Genomic DNA, 18,193 nt, shown 5'->3' with positions numbered 1-18,193 from the left:
CGAAGGGGTGAAATATAAAAGAGCAACTGTGACGACCTTTCCATCGCCTGAAACGTTCACAGTGGCGTTGAGCGGAGCTGTGATGAAATTTAGTGCCGATATGCCATCACTGACCCACCTTACAGCTCACATGAACTTCTGAGCCTTGGCCTTTTATTCGCATGTGTCGACACCCTGCTATGTGAAGCGTCGCTTTGTCTGAGGGTGGCTTCACAGGGCGCCACGCTTTGCACCGTTAGAGGAACGTTGGTGGCACCTCCGAGCCAAATTTTAAACTTATGGGTCCCATTACAACAGAATTACGACGTTACATGAAAGTGACCTTTGTGTTGCGCACTGCAGTACTCGTTTCGATGGAAACGTCCAGGCGTTAGCCTTTCATTAAATGAAGGACGCCATAAATGTGTAAGACACGACATGGTTCCGAAACCTGTTTATTCCGAGAGCGATTTAAATGTCTTAGCTACTGCGCCATCTCAGCCGATAATAAGCGAGTCCGAGCGACCGCTCCGGTCGCAGGTTCGAATCCTGCCTCGGGCATGGATGTGTGTGATGTCCTTAGGTTAGTTAGGTTTAAGTAGTTCTAAGTTCTAGGCGACTGATGACCTCAGAAGTTAAGTCGCATAGTGCTCAGAGCCATTTGAACCAATAAGCGAGTTACGGACACTTATTTTCCCTCCCTCCAAACGAGGAGAGATAAGACCAGGAAGTTGTCACCCCTAGAAAAAGGCAGCCTCCGATCTACACTGTAAAATGGCTGCAAACTATATTTCGTATCTACGAGCATATGAAGGCGAAATTGAATAAAGATGTGCTGTAAAACCGATATTGGAATATTAGATATTTCTACGGTTTAAAGAATCTGAATAATCTCAAGAGAGAGGTGAATAGATTGAAGACTGTTAATAGAAATGAGAGAGGACAGAATTCTCGTCATGCTGCTTCAGCATAACCGCAACATGTGACAAGTGTTAATGTAGCCAGCTTATGTTCGTTCGTAGTGGCCATAATTGTGTGTCCAGTAGTATATAAGCAGATCAGACGTTGACAATTCCTTTTGTTTTAGTTTGTGTTCGCACAATGTACGGCAAATATAACCATAATAAAACTTAGTTTCTAATAAAGCGTCATCTCTCTTCAGACCATCAACCAGATATGTCTAATCTTATATTTTTACATAGAATCAATAAAACGTGCGCAATTCTTCTTTAATGTATGTGGCAACTGAGTCCAATGATTCATTAAACCAGTAATCACAAGTCCGTCGGGCAAAATTTTAGCCACCCTGTTGAAGAGAACACACTGGTCACTTTGCAGCTCTGTAGATGGAGTAGGACTCATACCAGGTACTCACGTGACTCCACCTCTGACGTAGTTCATGTCTGTGGAGTGATGTGTACGTGATGATCTATTGTTTAGATCAGCCCTATAGGATGGGACAATGTGGAGAGGTGGCATATCGGCACAAAGGAGCTGTCTTGTTTGGACAAACCCTTGACCCTACTGCGAATAAAATTGCCCCATTTGCTCAAATGCCAACAGTCTTGCCGCAGTGGTAACACCGGTTCCCGTCAGATCACCGAAGTTAAGCGCTGTCGAGCTGGACTAGTACTTGGATGGGTGACCATCCGGTCTGCCGAGCGCTGTTGGCAAGCAGGGTGCACTCAGCCCTTGTGAGGCAAACTGACGAGATACTAGATTGAGTAGTAGCGGCTCCGGTCTCGTAAACTGACATACGGCCGGGAGATTGGTGGTGTGCTGACCATATGCCCCTCCATATCCCTGTCCAGTGACGCCTGTGCGCTGAGGATGACACGGCGGCTGGCCAGTACCGTTGGGCCTTACAAGGCCTGTTCGGACGGAGGTTAATTAAGTTTATTTGCTCGAATATCAACACGGACTGTAAAAAGAGGCATACCACTCTCATCCATGTATCTCGGCGTGACAGCAGAAGATCCTAACCGACAAGGGCCGCAGACCAGTGTCACGCGGTCGGTTGCGAATGCGGCGAATTTTATGGCCGCGGTGATTGGCCAGTGGCCGCCATTCCAACGGCAATGCGCTGAAGTAAAGTGGGGCCTGCACAGTAAAAGGAAAAAAAAACGAGCAGTAAATCTGCAGCCTGCTGTAGCTGTGCAACCGCAAGCTGCCACTGGCGCAGACGGTGGTTTTACCATCGCCGTCATAGTAGCGGCGTACGTGACAATGGCACGTTTAAACACACAGCGGTTACTCTTCTGTCGAGGGTTGTTTTGTTCCATGTGCGTTGAGTCTTCGACACTGTACACAGTTGTTAACTGGTTTTTATTGCATTGCAAACACGACTTACCGAGATACAGAAATGAAACTCAAGAAAGGCCTATTCTTTGCATAAAACCAACGACGTTTCCAAGGACAGAGATGGTACCAGAAATTCTTGGTGAGAGGTTTGCCTGGGAGTCCGCAGCGACTTTCATATGCTGGACGAAAAAGAAAGAAATTATTTTGGTAAGTACAAATTTTCTCTCCCCTATGTACTCGAAGAAAATCTATTTAGAGATTCCAGAAGTGGTAATACTCATATCCTGTAGTGGCATGTCCCGTTATACACTCCTGGAAATTGAAATAAGAACACCGTAAATTCATTGTCCCAGGAAGGGGAAACTTTATTGACACATTCCTGGGGTCAGATACATCACATGATCACACTGACAGAACCACAGGCACATAGACACAGGCAACAGAGCATGCTCAATGTCGGCACTAGTACAGTGTATATCCACCTTTCGCAGCAATGCAGGCTGCTATTCTCCCATGGAGACGATCGTAGAGATGCTGGATGTAGTCCTGTGGAACGGCTTGCCATGCCATTTCCACCTGGCGCCTCAGTTGGACCAGCGTTCGTGCTGGACGTGCAGACCGCGTGAGACGACGCTTCATCCAGTCCCAAACATGCTCAATGGGGGACAGATCCGGAGATCTTGCTGGCCAGGGTAGTTGACTTACACCTTCTAGAGCACGTTGGGTGGCACGGGATACATGCGGACGTGCATTGTCCTGTTGGAACAGCAAGTTCCCTTGTCGGTCTAGGAATGGTAGAACGATGGGTTCGATGACGGTTTGGATGTACCGTGCACTATTCAGTGTCCCCTCGACGATCACCAGTGGTGTACGGCCAGTGTAGGAGATCGCTCCCCACACCATGATGCCGGGTGTTGGCCCTGTGTGCCTCGGTCGTATGCAGTCCTGATTGTGGCGCTCACCTGCACGGCGCCAAACACGCATACGACCATCATTGGCACCAAGGCAGAAGCGACTCTCATCGCTGAAGACGACACGTCTCCATTCGTCCCTCCATTCACGCCTGTCGCGACACCACTGGAGGCGGGCTGCACGATGTTGGGGCGTGAGCGGAAGACAGCCTAACGGTGTGCGGGACCGTAGCCCAGCTTCATGGAGACGGTTGCGAATGGTCCTCGCCGATACCCCAGGAGCAACAGTGTCCCTAATTTGCTGGGAAGTGGCGATGCGGTCCCCTACAGCACTGCGTAGGATCCTACGGTCTTGGCGTGCATCCGTGCGTCGCTGCGGTCCGGTCCCAGGTCGACGGGCACGTGCACCTTCCGCCGACCACTGGCGACAACATCGATGTACTGTGGAGACCTCACGCCCCACGTGTTGAGCAATTCGGCGGTACGTCCACCCGGCCTCCCGCATGCCCACTATACGCCCTCGTTTAAAGTCCGTCAACTGCACATACGGTTCACGTCCACGCCGTCGCGGCATGCTACCAGTGTTAAAGACTGCGATGGAGCTCCGTATGCCACGGCAAACTGGCTGACACTGACGGCGGCGGTGCACAAATGCTGCGCAGCTAGCGCCATTCGACGGCCAACACCGCGGTTCCTGGTGTGTCCGCTGTGCCGTGCGTGTGATCATTGCTTGTACAGCCCTCTCGCAGTGTCCGGAGCAAGTATGGTGGGTCTGACACACCGGTGTCAATGTGTTCTTTTTTCCATTTCCAGGAGTGTAATTATTTACTTGCCGCGCGGGATTAGCCGAGCGGTCTTTGGTGCTGCAGTCATGGACTGTGTGGCTGGTCCCGGCGGAGGTTCGAGTCCTCCCTCGGGCATGGGTGTGTGTGTTTGTCCTTAGGATAACTTAGGTTAAGTAGTGTGCAAGCTTAGGGACTGATGACCTTAGCGTTTAAGTCCCATAAGATTTCACACACATTTGAACATTTGAATTATTTATTTGTCTTTTTAGTATTGTCGTGACAGCCACGGTGGGCTATTGTTAAGGAGAGGCGTTCATGAAATTGACGAACAATGTGAATTTTCAATTTATGTTTAATTTGTTAGTAGAACTCATGGACAATAAGTTCCCGAAGTTTCAATGGAGAAATCGCATCAGAAGTGCCTGAAAAATAATTAAATGTGTGACGCGATCTTCCTACGACGCCCACTTTATGAGGCAACACTTCAATACTAACTCGCAGAACAACGATCCGCGGATTACTTGCACGCAAACTCGCTCGGGAAACATCTAGAAGGCTGTGATATATACTCTTAAGTTTTATAGATCGTCTATGACTCTCCTCAGTGTCTTAGAAACAATAACAAACAAGCTGCTTTGTTTATGAAGAAGCAATTTTTGTTTTGTCTTGTGCTAGTTAGGGAGATTTACGCAAGTGGTCGATTCCTTCATCATTCTCGCCGGCCGATGTGGCCGAGCGGTTCCAGGCCCTTCAGTCTGGAACCGTGCGACCGCTACGGTCGCAGGTTCGAATCGTGCCTCGGGCATGGATGTGTGTGATGTCCTTAGGTTAAGTTAGGGTTAAGTCGTTTTAAGTCTAGGGGACTGATGATCTCAGCTGTTAAGTCCCATAGTGCTTAGAGAGATTTGAACCATACATAGTCCCTTTGACCGTTCAGAGATGTCACTGAACCCGCCCAAAGATGTAAACAACCATGCATGAGCAGCGCCTATTAGACGGAGGGGGTTCGGCAGCCGATCAGTTCCAGTCATTCCACCAGCAAGGAGGTACACGGTTCGTGTTGCCTGTGGTTCAGCCATGTCTAAATGGTCAATACCGCGGTTCGATCGTGTCTGCTTTGTTACTTTGTTCCAGGAAGGGCTCTCAACAAGGGAAGTGTCCAGGTGTCACGGAGTGAACCAAAGCGATGTTTTTCCGACATGGAGGAGATATAAAGAGACAGGAACTGTCGATGACATGCCTCGCTCAGACCGCCCAAGGGCTACTACGACAGTGGGTGGCCGCTCCCTACGGATTATGGCTCTGAGGAACACTGACAGCAACGCCACTATGTTGAATAAAGTTTTTCTTGCAGACACACGACGTCGTGTTACGACTCAAGCTGTGCGTAAAAGGCTGTATGATGCGCAACTTCACTCCCGACGTCCATGGCGTGGTCCGTCTTTGCAATCACGACACCATGCTGCGCGCTACAGATGGGCCCAACAACAACATACCGAATGGACCTCTCAGGATTGGCATCACGTTCTCTTCACCGATGAGTGTCGCAATTGCCTTCAACCAGACAATCGCTGGAGACGTGTTTGAAGGCAACCTGCCCAGCAAGTGCAGCCAGGTCAAGGATCCTTGCTGTTTTGGGGTGGCATTATGTGGTGCCGATGTACGCCGCCGATGGTCATGGAAGGTGTGGTGACGGCTGTACGATAAGTGAATGCCATCCTCCGACCGATAGTGCAAATATATCGGCCACATATTGGCGATGCATTAGTCTTCATGGACGACAATTCGCGCCCCCATCGTGTACATCTTGTGAATGACTTCCTTCAGGATAGCGACATCGCTCGACTAGAGCGGCCAGCATGTTCTCCAGACATGAGCTCTATCGAACATGCCTAGGACAGATTAAAAAGGGGTGCTTATGGACGACGTGACCCACAAACCACTCTGAGGGATCTACGCCGAATCGCCGTTGAGGAGCGCGACAATCTGGACCAACAGTAGCTTGATGAACTTGTGGATAGTGTACCACGACGAATACAAGCATGCATCAATGAAAGAGGACATGCTGCTGGGTATTAGAGGTACCGGAGTGTACAGCAATCTGGACCACCACCTCTGAAGGTCTCGCTGTATGGTGGTACAACATGCAATGTGTGGTTTTCATGAGCAATAAAAAAGGTGGAAATGATGTTTATGTTGATCTCTACTCCAATTTTCTGTGCAGGTTCCGGAACTCTCGGAACTGTGGTGAAGGAAAACTTTTTTTTTTATGTGTGTATTTACAGGCTCAGACCGCAACTGTTACATTCGCAAGGAGAGGTTTCCAAATTGCATCCTGAATGTTGTCACGCCCACTTACAGGTTTGTGGCCGATCCTGAACTTGTAAAAAGTGTTTTCGTGGCTAAACCTGAATCCAAATGAATCTCCTAATCCACTCATATGGAAACGATGCCCCGAAACCATATTTTCATCTACTACAGTTGTCATAAATGCAACTAATGATGTAGTTCTTGTATTCAATCATGGGAACATAAAGGGGATGAAGGTATTAGAAAGAATAGGCTTTAAGACGGATAATTTCACTCAAGACATCCTGAGAAAAATAGATTTACAGTACCTCCCTCCAACTGAAAAATCAATTAAAGTCCTCGTAAAGTAAAGAAGACAGAAAACAAGAAACCAGAAGAAAAACCTTGAAGGGAAAGAGTATCCTGAGTACAAATCTGGGGTCTTTTGAAGAGGTGACAGATGAATAAACGTTACCTTGAACTTTAAATTTCATTTCCTGAAAATTATGTTTCTTACAGTTTACGTACCTTTCCCTCATAATCTATGAAAGATAGAATAATGCAATTTTGTACACGTATTTCCATAAACTCAATAAATGTTGTCTCAAGAATAAATTTTGAAATTCTTAGTATAAGCTGAGATGTGGGGCAAAGTACTTGGGATTTTGCATGAATTTCATATTATATTTACAGAATTACAATTAAAAACCTACTAAAATTCTCCTATTTGAAGCATTAAAAAAACATTATGAGTGAAGCCTACAATAGGCAAAGAGATTAAACAGAGAAAATTTTATAGAAATCTCTTGCATGGTTTCTGAGAAAAACGGACATCTATTATTTTTTGAAAATAATATGTTTGAATCCCATAAAACATTTAAATATATACAGAGAAAGAAACGTAACAGCAAATATGTTAAATTGTGGATTCGCTGCATCTTTTAAATAGTACGTGTTTTTCGTGAACTTCCTCCTTTAAGTATTATTTGTAGGAATATAAACATCATCATTGGAAAAATTAACAATATTAAGGTTTTAAAAAAGTTTTATTTCCTTCTTGCTTCTAGTGCTACAATAACAAAAGATAAAAATTTCTGTATTGGAGTACTTGTGTTCAGTATGAAGTGGCTCTTCGGGAGGAGTATATTTATTTATATTTTTCTCATTTGTTCGATGTCTTTAAAAACACGCGTGAGTGTAATTGTGCGGTTTTTACTTGAAATCTATCATTCAAAGAGATTTAAATATACACTTTGATTTTTGACTGTTGAGTTATTCAACTTTTAATGGACTGACTTACTTCACCGACCGCATATGCAGTCGGTGAAACGCATAAGATTCGTCTACATTTATTTCATCGCGAAATCCACTTTTCGTTCTAAGTTTTTTAAATGTATTTACAGCACAATTGTCGCTGGGACGGCACAAGTAATAAAAGGAGCCCTTTGAAAGTTGTCTTCTGTCATCAACCCGTTAGGAATGCCCTGTTATCTTGAACAAATGCCAGAAAACGTTTCCTACACTTGAAACAAAATATTTATATGGAATATTTCGCACATTATTTGCTTTGATACCTTCTTTTGTAGTATTCTCTTCGTGACTACCTTCCAACCTTGTAAGTGACGCTGTATCCTCAACCATGTATCCCTCTCAATCCGTTAACACAGTTACGAAGAATAACGCAGACTTTAACAATATAATTAGCGTACTGTGGTTGGACATTTATTAGTCGATGGAATAAGTTCCATATATTGAAGAGGACACCGTGAACTCATTCTATGTATCTTCTTGCTGACCGTAATCGGTAGTTAAAGGTTCACTTGTTAAATTTATTAAATGTTTCCCAACACAAGGCCTCAGCAGATGTTTATGAAGCCGAAATGCTGCATCGCCAACAGAAATTTATGGTACTTTCTGACTTTCTGTACTTGGTAGATTGTTCTCACCAGGTAGATTTTTTGAACTGCATTCCTGTTCATTTCCGTAGTTAAGTCTGTTTAAAAATCGATGACTCACATTCTTTCCCACAGCTACCAATATGCACATAAACAAAAAGGTACTTACTATCTCCAGTGTCCATTAACATAACTGCGTAGTAATCTTTATAATGAAAATTCATAGATCTACTTTCTATTGGAGATACGATGCGGACATTTTTCCCATGTATTGCCCTGTGAAATGTGGAAAGTTTGTCGCATGTTCAAATACATTTGTTGCTGATTGTTACATTTCGTCTGTAAGGGGAAGTTCGCAGCCGCTTTATATAACCTATCACATTGCTTGAAAAACATCTCTAACATTCTTGGTATTGGAATTCCTACTCTAAAAAAGTAATGAAGGTCTGTGAAAGCACATACACTTTCCAGATATCTGAATAACGAAAAAAAATAATAATTTAATTCCTGAAGAAGAAACAAACTATTATTTCGTAGTTTTACGTAGCTAATGTAGATGTTACTTAATTATTTTTCCTTTTTGTAAGGAACAGATAAAACGATGGACACATTTGCGTGACACCTTCTCCAAGAGTGAAAAGAGGGCAAAAGAATGCAAACTAGTGCCTCAAAATCTAGCAAATAAGAAGTACTTACTTAACGACGAACTCCATTTCTTAAATAAATGATAGGCAACAACAGAGACTACAAGAGTCTCAGCGTAGAAGAAGAGAACAAGGATCAAACATATGGCCCTTGCAAATAGCATTCTCAGATCACAGAACGTGAAGGAAACCTTTGTACTCGACGCCTCGCATAATTTAAAAAGAGGCAGAATCGTCACTTATCGCACCACACTACATACTCCGAAGCAGTTTCTGTTCCGTTTGGCCTACTGAAGTGCAGTTTTGTATGTCATTGTGAGCAATGGGCTTTCTCCGACGTACCCTACTCCACTTGTCCATTGCAATGTTCGCTCAGAAACTGGTTCAGGTGGGCCTACATTCACTAACAGCAACCGGGGTTGAAACCGACTGCCATTTAGGCTGGCTGCACACATGGCGGATTTTTTCTGCTGCGGTCAATTGACCGTCGTCGCTTACCGAACTCGAGCGTTTACGCACGGCGAGTCAGCCGATTATTGGCAGTGTACTGTCATCATCAAACAAGTTCACTTAATTTTGCTGTGTTCGTTAAATTATTTATTGCTTACCATTCAACGCAAAAATACCACAATGAGAAATCGTATCCAACCTGTATAAATGTTAGCAATAGCACTGGGGTAGGTCTAGGATACCAATTCTCGAACTAGTTTTAAAGGTAACAGTATTACCGATACAAATCTGCAGACATACAAAATACCTATATTAACAGACCTTTTATACACAAATAACTTCATTCCACAATATAAATTATTAATTGATGTTCATTATACTAGATGAATTGTAGGTATTTCACATACTAGATAAATGTTACGTACTTCACAGTTCCTCTAGGTTTTTCCGCTTTGTACTTCCTTCCACCTTGGGAGGGTGGAGTAGTACTTCCCTTAGTGTAGAAAATGAGGGAACAGTTGGTGGGCCGTAAAGTGGGAGACGTGGAAATATTGAGAGACACAAAGCCCGAGTTTTAAATGGTGGAGGAGTTTGCGTTTATTGGGATGATGTAGTAGATAGTGCATTTTGAGTTCAAACGGATAGAATCGTTGGTGCGGCCTAAGGTGGGAGATGTGGAGGTTTGAGTAGTGTAAAATCATAGGAGTTATGAAAGCTTCTTGAGGTAGCTGTGGATGTCTTTATTTTGGGGATAGTGTGGCACTGACTAGTGCTGTTCCTGGAAGTGGGTAACGGATTGTGTAGTGTAGCCTAGATAATAGAGAGGTGCAACCTCTTGACTCTTAATACTGTAAATGACTCGGAGAACTTCCGTTTGAAACTGAAGCGATTTATTACTCACAAAATTCTCTGTATGAGGCAGCAGACAGTGCTATCAGGACATTTGGGAGTTTGGTTTCTGAGGTACCGTTTTTTATTTCGTCCATGTTTTCTTCACGTGTAAGTATTGGAAAGAGATTTTTCCTTTGTTCCAGTTTTCGGCGATGTTTTAGGAGTGTTTCTTACACTACTGGCCATTAAAATTGCTACACCACGAAGATGACGTGCTACAACGCGAAATTTAACCGACAGGAAGAAGATGCTGTGATAGGCAAATGATTAGCGTTTCAGAGCATTCACACAAGGTTGGCGCCGGCGGCGACACTTACAACGTGCTGACATGAGGAAAGTTTCCAAACAATTTCTCATACACAAACAGAAGTTGACCGGCGTTGCCTGGTGAAACGTTCTTGTGATGCCTCGTGTAGGGAGGAGAAATGCGTACCATCACGTTTCCGACTTTGATAAAGGTCGGATTGTAGCCTATCGCGATTGCAGTTTATCGTATCGCGACATTGCTGCACGCGTTGGTCGAGATCCATTGACTGTTAGCAGAATATGGAATCGGTGGTTCAAATGGTTCAAATGGCTCGGAGCATTATGGGACTCAACTGCTGTGGTCATCAGTCCCCTAGAACTTAAAACTACTTAAACCTAACTAACCTAAGGACATCACACACACCCATGCCCGAGGCAGGATTCGAACCTGCGACCCTAGCAGCAGCGCGGCTCCGGACTGGAGCGCCTAGAACCGCACGGCCACCGAGGCCGGCAGGAATCGGTGGGTTCAGGAGGGAAATACGGAACGCCGTGCTGGATCCCAACGGCCTCGTATCACTATCAGTCGAGATGACAGGCATCTAATCTGCATGGCTGTAACGGATCGTGCAACCACATCTCGATCCCTGAGTCAACAGATGGGGACGTTTGCAAGACAACAACCATCTGCACGAACAGTTCGACGAGGTTTCCAGCAACATGGACTATCGGCTCGGAGTACTCAACGACGAACCTGGGTGCACGAATGGCAAAAGGTCATTTTTTCGGATGACACCAGGTTCTGTTTACAGCATCATGATGGTCGCATCCGTGTTTGGCGACATCGCGGTGAACGCACATTGGAAGCGTGTATTCGTCATCGCCATACCGGCGTATGACCGGGCGTGATGGTATGGAGTGCCATTGGTTACACGTCTCGGTCACCTGTTGTTAGCATTGACGGCACTTTGAACAGTGGACGTTACATTTCAGATGTGTTACGACCCGTGGCTCTACCCTCCATTCGATCCCTGCGAAACCCTACATTTCAGCAGGATAATGCACGACAGCATGTTGCAGGTCCTGTACGGGCCTTTCTGGATACAGAAAATGTTAGACTGCTACCCTGTCCAGCACATTCTCCAGATCTCTCACCGATTGAAAACGTCTGGTCAATGGTGGCCAAGCAACTGGCTCGTCACAATATGCCAGTCACTACTCTTGATGAACTGTGGTGTCGTCTTGAAGCTGCATGGGCCGCTCTACCTGTACACGCCATCCAAGCTGTTTGGCTCAATGCCCAGGCGTATCAAGGCCGTTATTACGGCCAGAGGTGGTTGTTCTGGGTACTGATTTCTCAGGATCTAAACACCCAAATTGCGTGAAAATATAATCACATGTCAGTTCTAGTGTAATATATTTGTCCAACGAATACCTGTTTATCATCTGCATTTCTTCTTGGTGTAGCAATTTTAATGGCCAGTAGTGTATATCAAGATTTGGGCTCACTCATTCACATTACCTTTAACATGAACCAGGATGTATATTTCAACATTCTTGGTGACACAGTGATCTTCTCTCATCTACATCTTCATGGTGCCTATGCTGTGGACACTATCTCCTTACAAGATGGCACCCCCGTGTTCACAGAGCTTTATGCATATGTTCTGGGTAGACGAACACTCAGGCACTTTGTCGCACCTCGACTGCGACGCTAAATCACCCGATATTAATTCCATAGAAAATATGGACTCTCCTCCCCTTACATGGTTTTATAAGGGATGATAGTAATGGAGTTTACTTTAGAACGTTAAATTCGTCCTTCACGTATTAACATCAGCGTCCTTAATATTACCATTTAAGTCTTGTCACTCGCTCTCATATGAAATGAAACACAAGGAATCATGTCGAAATACACTAAAGTGGCAAAGTCATGGGATAGCGATATAAAGGCAGCACGACGGGAATCAACAGACTGTGAATGCGGAATTGTGACTGCAGCTAGACGCACGGCACGTCCTATTTCGGAAATCGTCAGGGAATTCAGTATTCCGAAATCGACAGTGTCAGTATTGTGGAGCGAAAACCAAATTTCAGGCATTACCTCTCACCCCGGACAGCGCGGTGGCCAACGACCTTCACTTAACGTACGAGAGCAGCGGCGTTTGCGTAGAGTTTTCAGTGCTAACAGACAAGCAACACTACGTGACATAAACGCAGAAATCAATAAGGAACGTAAGACGAACGTATCCGTTAGCACAGTGCGGTGAAATTTGGCGTTAAAGGGCTATGGCGGCAGACGAATGACGGGAGTGCCTTTGTTAATAGCACGACATCGCCTATAGCGCCTCTCCTGGGCTCGTAGCCTTATCGGTTGAACGACTGGAAAATGGTGGTGTGGTCAGATGAGTCACCAATTTAATTGGTAAGAACTGATGGCAGGGTTCGAGTGTTGTGCAGACCCCACGAAGCCATTGACCCATGTTGTTAACAAGGCACTGTGCAAGCTGGTGGTGGCTCCATAATGATATGGGCTACGTTCACATGGAATGGACTGTGTCCTCTGGTACAACTAAACCGATCATTGATTGGAAATGGTTATGTTCGGCTGCTGGGATAACTTTTGCAGCCATTTATTTTGTGGTTGACAATGCGCCACGTTACCGGACCACAATTGCTCACTTTTCGTTTGAAGGACATTCTGAACAGTTTGAGTGAATGATTTGGCCACCCATATCGTCCAACATAAATCCCATCGAACATTTATAGAATATAATGGAGAGGTCAGTTCCTGCACAAAATCCTGCAGCGGCTACACTTTCGCAATTGTGGACGGCTATAGAGGCAGCAGGGCTCAATATTTCTGCAGGAGACTTCCATGAAAGTATTTACTGTGATGATTTCTATACTGCTCATACAAAAAAGGAGTTCACACCACTTTGGATCTAAAATGGTTGTAGCTACTTACATAATAATTCTTACTTCTGTAATACTTGGTGTTGTATGATGTAACAACAGTTGTGACGTACCAGTCCTTTACTGCGCCACCTAAGTATACTTAATCACTTTCGGCTGCCTTAAATACCAGCTCTCCCACCATCGATAGTTGAAAATAACTGGGTCGCAAGCTTCCTTCATTATAATACTTTGACACTGTGAGACAAGTGTAATTCACTAAGTGTTACACATCATGCCCTTCTGGCTGCTCCTTTCCCGAAGAGCCAGCGACCGTTCAAAAGATCGGTCAGCTGTAGAGATACAAACGCCAGAAAACGCGCAACAGTAAATCGAATTAAATGAACGACTCCTGTTCACTTACAGCACCTACACACAAATATTTGAGAACACACTGCATTGCGGCGACAGCACAAAGTACCTGAAAACACTTTAACGATAGGAAGACTGAGTACTAGTAAGGACACATCAGTATAAATTGAGAGTGAAGCTCTTTTACTAAATTTGGCCTCTTCAATTCTAGGGCACCAGCAGCATGATTGTCGCTCTAATATTTCTATTACATGCAACTAACGACAAGTAACGTTCTGTATGCAGATATCTGTGTGTCAAATACGAAACGTTGAAAGCTAAGAGGGTAAATGCTAAGTTACACTATTAGAGTAATCCCAAGCAATAGCGGGGTTCGTAATCTAACTCAATTAGTTGCTAAAGCTGTGCCAGGTATCAGGAACACATTTAGTAACTCATAGCCCCTCCCAAGAAACATGTCGCGTTAACAGAAAACTACACATCTTCTGGTCCTTTACCGAAAAATATTCCTTCCTCCCACCCGTAAACCAATTTCCTTCAGAGCTGTATAATGCATTTCGTTGACGATGTCTCTTCGCTTTGGGCTACTCCTCGTTAATAAACTACCACTGAGACGTGCTCATATCGGTCACTCGGCACCTGCAACCCCGCCACACTGCTTGAGCCTCCCAGGCGAATTTCCCAATATAGCTGTCATGTGGAAACCACCGCTATTATTTTTAACAGGAAAGTAAAACCTGGAAGCCGCCAACCAGAATACGTATGGTGTCTGCAAATAGCCTCGGATTTCCCAGAGCCCCTATTATTCCGTAACAAGTGCAGGTGTCGCATAGACTTAATGGCAAACATTTCCGAGAACATGGTAGTTAAAATTTTTCACCGTGTTGTACCGCATCATAGTATAAACTATTTCAATTATAAGCTTGAAACCAATGCTTCAACAGTACTGCAACGGCCTTCCTCAGCGAGACTGGTTTTGGTGAAGGAAAGGGGACTACATTCATTGTAGACGAACGGTGTCAATAGGTCATATTTTTGAAACTTCATTGGACCTAGAATACAACAAGCTAGTCATGACGGAACGAGAAGGGTAGGAAAGAAGCTTTTCGTGGGCTAATCGTCTAGTTAGTGATTGGCCCCAGCCTACAAATCAGCGCGCGGCCTCTGGTGGGCACGATGTCTTCCTAGCGCGCGAGGAAATGCACGGACAGTGTCCCCGTTTACGCTTCTGCCCCGCGACCGCTCGCGGCCACCTTGGACTGGGACAGCTGGTAGCCATGACACCGGAAATTTGTAACCGTCTTCCATAACTAAGTCGTCAGCCTGATTAATAATTTCATTCGCCTCTCGAATTTTCCATTGGCACGTCCACGATTCTTTCGCCAATACAAGGCCTTCCTGAAACAAGACGGGCTGTCCCACTGCCTTGGTGGTGTTCCGCTATCGCCGATTTATTATGCTGTGTTAATCGGACATAGTGTCTATGTTTCGCTACTGGTGTGCTAACTGGTCTCCCTGCCTCCCCTATGGAGGCAGCTCTGCACTCACTACGTAGTTACTACATTCCTACAGTACGTAGTCTGCTGACTGCATCCTCGGTGGAACCTATCATGTGATGCTGCGGAAAATCGGTCTGAAACCTCATCGGCGGACGCCGTTGAATAGTTCGCTCAAGAGCTTCCTTGAAGATGTCCGCCGCGACTGAGAAGAGGGAGGACCCCAGTGCGACTCCATCTAATTGCTCATAAAATTTTCCCCGCCAGACGAAGTACGTTGATGTTAGGCGTAAACGCATCAAGCCACAATGGGATCTGCTCCTGTTGGAAGCAAATTGTCTCCTCTATAGGTATGTTGGTATCGAAACTAACCGTAATGTCAATTGACTGTATCCGTTGCTCCTTAATTAATTGTACGAAATGGGAAGAATCCTTCACATACGAGCCAAACTGACTCCCAAACGATGGCACAATTTATACGCCAGATGTTTCGCTACGTAATAGGTATGTGAGTCGATTCCGTTCACTATAGGCCTCAGTGCGTAACACTCCTTACGGAGCTCAGATATGTCATAAATACTAGGAGGCACGGCGACTTTGGTAATAAGTCTCTTGGCTATGTCACGATCAATCCTTGAGTCTTTAACAAGGGCCTTCGTGTTCTTAACTATCCTCACCGTCTGATCACTCCTTAGTGCTCGGTAAATGGAGTCGCTCAGCGGTTCGTCCATTTTCTTTTCATATTCACAGGTGCCCATCAAAACCGCAGCGTTTCCTTAGTCTGCATGTAGTACCACAATATCTTTGTTACTCCTGAGCTTTTTATGGCCGGTATTTCTTCGCGTGCAATATTGTGTCTTGATGGCTTTGCTCGTTGTAATGTTCTGGTGGATGTTTGCCATATCTTTTCTGCTTCGACGTGTGGTACTAGCTGAAGCGACGCGTCCGCAGGCTGAATGATCTCCTCTGTGGGAATCGTTCGCGGGTGCAACTGCCAAGTTTAGCCCTCTAGACGTAACTGACATCGCCGACACCTGGTAGTCTGCGTGGAGATGTTTACCACTGTACGTGCTGTGTACAGAATTGGTTATGTATATTATTTGTTCCCTGTCAGCTTCTCAAAGTTCTTTCTCTGTCGACTGCTGACCAGTTCTACCTCTTGTTTGTGAGCTATTTTGTCGGTACCTGCACGCGGAAAGCCACTATCAACCACTTCAGAAGTATTCAGTTCTGCACACGCTTATTGTCCGTGCCTACGAAGTAAATGACACTAAAGTCGGCCACGGTGGCCGAGCGGTTCTAGGCGCTCAGTCCGGAACCGCGCGACTGCTGCGGTCGCAGGTTCGAATCCTGCCTCGGACATGGATGTGTGTGATGTCCTTAGGTTAGTTAGGTTTAAGTAGTTCTAAGTTCTAGGGGACTGATGACCACAGATGTTAAGTCCCACAGTGCTCAGAGCCATTTGAACCATTTAAATGACACTAACATCATCAAGGAAGAATTGAGGGAGCTACACCATATGTTTCGCGCCAACGGTTATGACAACAACATTACAAGAAAGGCGACGAAGCACCCAAGCAAAGCAAGAGAAGAGTGCAGTGAAGAGAATCATCTGCTGGTACACTCACCGTATGTGAGGGGCGACAGTTAAAGGCTCGGCAAGGTCCTCCAATGACGAGGCTTGAAACTGACCTTCCGCAACATTACAGGATCCACAACATATGTTCCACCAAGGATGCAGTCAACAAACTTTATACTGCAGTAGTATACAAACGACACTGTGATTGCGGAGATGCCAAAGAAGACCAGTTAGCACAAGAGTAGCAAAACATGAACGCTATGTCCGATTCGCACAGCATAATACTTTGAAAATCGGCGATAGCGGAACATCACACCCTATCTTCTTCCAGAAGCTCGTATGCTGGTGAAAGAGTCGCGGACGCGCCGATGGAAAATTCGAGAGGCGACTGAAATTATTAAGCAGCCTGACAACTTAATTAAAGAGGACGGCTGTAAAATTCCGGCGTCCTGGCTGCCAGCTATCCCATTCCAACGGATCGCGAGCGGTCGCGGGGCAGAAGACAAACCGGACACTGATGCGACAGCCTAAACAAACGGCTACAGGAGAACTGTCAGTGCGTTTTCGCGCACACCAGGAAGAAAGCGTGCCCACCAGAACACAAGAATCGATTTGCAGACTGTCGCGAAGCACTGACAAGCCGGCTAGTCGACCGACAGCTTCTTTCCTACCCTGCCCCTTCCGTCATGACTAGCCTATTGTATCCAAGGGCCAATAAAGTTTTAAAAAATATGACGTATTGACACCGCTCGTCTACAATAAATAGAGTCACCTTTCCCTCATTAAAACGAGTCTTGCCTTGAAGCAGGCCGTTGCAATACTGTTGAAACGTTGGTTTTAATTTTGAAATTTAAGTATTTTATACAATGACGCGGTACAACACCCAGAAGAATTTTAATTATCGTGACCCCGGCCGCATAACTCGATGTAGTTACTTCCAAAGCAGGTTAACTTTGCTGCGTCCAGGATTCACAGGACACTTGTACCGGAGAGTAAGTAAAGCCAGCCTTCCAGTTTTTCAGGGACGCGGCACAATATTCACCTGTCCCATACCTCCGACGGAGACCGTTATCCACGCAGATATTCTCCTACCGCCCAAGGTAAGAAGTTTCCCACATTCCCCTTTTAACCAAAGTGCGACTGGTATTGAGTTAACCCATTTCTTGAGACTGAAAACTTACACAATTTCAAACTGAAGCACAAATATTATTATGTAGTCTCGTTTTACCCCCTTCCTGTTAGCTACATAGTAAGAAAATGTCGTGTGACTAGGGCCTCCCGTCGGGCAGACCGTTTGCCGGGTGCAAGTCTTTCGATTTGATGCCACTTGGCGACTTGCGCGTCGATGGGGATGAAATGATTATGATTAGGACAACAGAACACCCAGTCCCTGAGCGGAGAAAATCTCCAACCCAGCCGGGAATCGAACCCGGGCCCTTAGGCTTGACATTCTGTCGCGC

General features: G+C 45.4%; 1 pseudogene; it reads left to right on the top strand.

Annotated features, from left to right (window-relative positions):
- The first annotated feature begins 1,534 nt into the window (after positions 1-1,534).
- On the top strand, positions 1,535-1,652 carry LOC124607909 (annotated as a pseudogene).
- The last annotated feature ends 16,541 nt before the right edge of the window (positions 1,653-18,193 follow it).

This window comes from Schistocerca americana, chromosome 3 (genome assembly GCF_021461395.2).
Source record: "Schistocerca americana isolate TAMUIC-IGC-003095 chromosome 3, iqSchAmer2.1, whole genome shotgun sequence".
Classification (NCBI taxonomy): domain Eukaryota; kingdom Metazoa; phylum Arthropoda; class Insecta; order Orthoptera; family Acrididae; genus Schistocerca; species Schistocerca americana.
This window is presented reverse-complemented; position numbering and strand designations above follow the sequence as displayed.